The following is a 4,295-nucleotide window of genomic DNA, read 5'->3' as shown; positions in this document are numbered from 1 at the left end:
AATGGAAGATGCCTAACCTCAGTTTATAAATATTTTTTTTTTTTAGTACCAGGGACTGAAACTGGGGATGCTCTATCCCATTGAGCTACATCTCATTCCTTTTTAAAAATATATATTTTTATTTTGAGACAGGATCTTGCGAAGTTGCCAAGGCTAGTCTGCAACTTGTGATTCTCCTGCCTCAGCCTCCTGAGTTGCTGAGAGTACAGGTATGTGCCCTAGCAACCAGTTTAAAGACTTTTGAGTGAAGAACTCTAGTGGGGTCCCTGTGGACTGGAGGACCCTGATATTGTAACTGTTGTTTTCTCCCAAGCCCAAGAGAACCTTCACTTACTTCTGGACTGCGTTTTGCATTATGGTGGGTACTGTAACCTAGACTCTAGAGGAGGGGCTTGCAATTCCTTGATATATTGCCTAGACTGTCTGAACTCTGTGTTGTGGGGAAGTCAAGAACAGTAAGATATGGTCACTACCTGTAAGAAGAGAAGGTAAAGGAGGACTTGAGGAATTTTTCTTTTTCTTTTTCTTTTTTTTTTTCAGTACAGGGGATGGAACTCAGGGGCACTCTACCACTGAATTATATCCCCAGCCCTTTTTATTTTTTGAGACAGGATCTTACTAAGTTGCCTAAGCTGGCCTTGAACTTTTGATCCTCCTGCCTTAGCCTCTGGAGTTGCTGGGATAACAGGTGTACACCACCATGCCTGGCTTGAGGAATGTCTTAAGATCAGATATAGATAAAGAGGTTCTTCAGATATAGAGGTTCTTCTTTTATTTCTTTCATTTACCCCAAGCTTGCCTTTCCGATGTGAAGAGAACCCTCTTAATTTTATCATTTCTGGATTTGCTGTTATATTAGGTTCCTGTGTGCTGTGGTTTGGATTTTGAATGTCTCCCAAAGATGCACAAATTAAAGACTTGGCCCCCTGAGGTGGCATTACTAGGAGGTGGTAGAACCTTGAAGAGGTGGGTCCCAGTGGGACGTCTTTAGATCATTGGAGGTGTGCCCTCAAAGGAGATTGTGGGATCCCCACAATTTTTTGCTTCCTGATGATGGGCTGAGTGGTTTTGCTTCACCCCCTGCTCGCACTCTACTGTGCTGCTTCACTACAGGCCCAAAGCAAAGCAATTGATCATGGACTGGAATATCCCAAATAAATCTTTCTTTTTATAAATTTTTCATCTCAGGTATTTTATTATAGCATCAGAAAGCTAACAAACACACGGTGGCTGTTGTAACAAATTCTCCCAAATGTGGTAGCTTTGAAACAACAGAAATTCATTCAGCAGTTTAAAATCAGTTTCACCAGGTTGGACATGAGCTATATATACTTCCTTCTGAGGCTGTAGGGGAGAATCTGTCCCCTGCCTCTTTCAACTTCTGCCTACTGCAGGCATTTTTTTGGCTTCTGAGGACATTGCTGTAATCTCTGCCTCTCTTTTCTCTTGGCCTTCTCTTCTTTTATCAGATCTCCCTCTGCCTCCGTTTCAGGACACTTGTGATTGCATTTAGAATCTATCCTGATAAGCCAAGATGATTGCTCCATCTCAAGACCCTTAGTTTAATCTCATCAACAAAGACTCATTTTTGCCATATGAAGCAGCATTCACTGATCCCAGGGATTAAGACACGGATATCTTTTTAGGGACCATTTTTCAGCCTATCACAGATGTTCACCACCTTCAGTTGTCCTAACTCCGTGACCTTTAATTGATTAATTTGTAATGCACTCCTGGCTTGGGCCAGGCAGTCTGTTACATACTGGGGATCCAGAGAGCACAGTTCCTTCTCAGGAAACTTTAATATTAATCAGAAACAATATCATATTAAGAGTTATAGGGAAAGCAGTCAACCAAGGCCTAAGAAGTACCCAGGCTAGATTTCCACAGCCCCTGGGAACTAGAGATTGAAACTAGAGGCACTTTACCACTGAGCTGCATCCCCAGCCCTTTTTATTTATTTTTTAAAATCTTGAGACCAGGGTCTCACTAAGTTGTCTAGGCTAGCCCCAAGCTTGCAATCCTCCTGCTTCAGCCTCCTGAGTAGCTGAGATCAGAGGTGCATCCCTCCTCACATAGCCCAGGATGGATCTTGACAAGTTCAGATTCCTTATCAAAGTCTGCGAGGGCCTGTCTGTCTTAACTCCTACCTATATTTCTGACTTAACTTGTACCATTCCCCATCTTGCTCGGCAAGCTTCCACCAAGTGATCTCCTTCCTGTCCCTTACACAAGTCAAGCTCCTGCTCAGGATCTTTGCACTCTGCCTGAAGCACCTTCTGCTCAAACCACATACCCACAGCTCCTCCCTCTGTTCATTCATTCTGCTCTACCCGGCCCTTCTTAGAGAGCTCCTTCTGAGTACCTTGTTTAAAATTCACACCCCCTCCTGGTACTCTTTCCTCCCCTGCTTTATGTGTTCCCAGCACACCACAACGGAGTGGCTCTTGTTTGGATCATCTCCACCCGCACCAGCATTCTGAGATGTGAAGACTAGAACTTCTCAGAAGATCCTGATGCGTCCTGTTTTATTTCCAATTCTCTGTATTTCAAAATATTTCTGTTCAATCCTGCTAACTGTGGGACCATTTTTAGAGACCATTTTAGGGACCATTTTTCCCTGGCCATCCACACTGTCTCTTGGGATCCTCCAGTGAATCCCCTTGTTCCTGCCTTCATTCCAATGTAAACCTGGAGTCTTACCACTGAGAGGACTCTCTCCTTCAGATTCTGTCAATGTTAAATGAGCTGAGACCCAACTCTGGGCTCAAAGACCCCCCCCCCCACAATTTTCTCCACCTAGAGATCATCCTTTATTTCCTTCCTTGGGGCTGGTCTTCCATTCATGACAAAGACTCCCCCCACTGTAACATTTTTCTTTATTTTAATAGCATTTAGTGGGACCTTGTTGGAAACTTTTAGTAAATGAGAATAAATTACATCTTCTGGTAATTTATTCTTATCCAAAGGCATTTCCACCCCTTCAAAGAGCCCCAGTAGATGAAAGGACTGGGCAGAGAATGGGCTTGCATGGATTTCTAGGTCTTACCAGGTGCCTGCACAAGGGGAGACCTGACCTGAGATGCAGATAAATAGCACTGAAGAAAAAAAACTAAATTCCCAGGAAACCTACACACTGTGTAGGCTGCTCCCCATGTTCTAAACCCCTTTTCCAGAACAGTTGCATCTCTTGAAATCCTGTCCAGGGAACTTTGAGTCCCCTTCCATGCGGCCAATCAGGTGAGCTGGGCTCTAGAAGCCTTGAAATGAAAGCATGTCCCTAATTCTCCCAGGTTGAGGGATCTAGCTGGGTGCAGTGACACAGGCCTGTGATCCTAGTGGCTCTAGAGACGGAGGCAGGAGAATGCCAAGTTCAAAGCCAGCCTCAGAAACTTAGCGAGAGCCTTCTTAAAATGAAAATATAAAAAGGGCTGGGAATGTGGCTCAGTGGTTAAGTGCCCTTGGGTTCAATCCCCGCTATCAAAGGGAAGGTGGGTGGGAAAGGATCTAGTAGTCAGATCTGAGGATTATAATTACCAAAAGGAAAAAACGATGGGGTGGGAGATATAGCTCAGTGGTAGAATGTTGCCTGGCATATGGGATTCCAAGCACCACAAAAAGAAGAGAGAGAGAGAGAGAGAGAGAGAGAGAGAGAGAGAAAGAAACAAGAGAGAGAAACATCTACTCTGTGCCAGTTGTTTTCCTTCCATCTGCATCTTTTAAAATCTCCATAAGAAGCTTTTGAGTGGAAAGTGGTTATCCCCATTTTATAAATAAACTGATGGTTAGATGGGTAAAGCAACCAGCTCAAAATCAGGCCAGTATCAAGTGGTAAATTGGAGTCATGGCTTGTCTAAGTCAACTTCTTTCTATTTCTGAAGGGAACAAAATCCAGGCAGAGACCATCCTCTGGAGAGGCCAGATGGCTCCTGGTTATCTCTGGTTGCAATTTCCAGTCTATGCTGGGGTCCTGGAAACCGAGTCATCTAGTCCTCTTAACTGAGCCAGAGGTGCCCTGAAGCACAGTGGCCCCAGGCCACCACTTACTCTTCTCATAGACCTGCTCTTCTCAGAGAGGACTAAGGCCCAGCCATGCCTATCTTGCCCTAAGGTGCTAAGAGCTTCCAATTCAGTCACCATGAGTTCAAACCCCTGCTCAGTGATGTGATCTTCAGCAAATTACCTCCATGTCTTGGTTTCCTCCTGTAAGATGGAGGTAATGATATATCTACCTCATAAGGTTGTTAGGAAGATAACAAGTTAATGATTGTCAAAGTGCTTAGAAGAGGGCTTTG

This window comes from Marmota flaviventris, chromosome 17 (assembly GCF_047511675.1).
Source record: "Marmota flaviventris isolate mMarFla1 chromosome 17, mMarFla1.hap1, whole genome shotgun sequence".
In the NCBI taxonomy this organism is placed as follows: domain Eukaryota; kingdom Metazoa; phylum Chordata; class Mammalia; order Rodentia; family Sciuridae; genus Marmota; species Marmota flaviventris.
The sequence above is the reverse complement of the archived record's forward strand: the minus strand, read 5'-3'. Positions refer to the sequence as shown.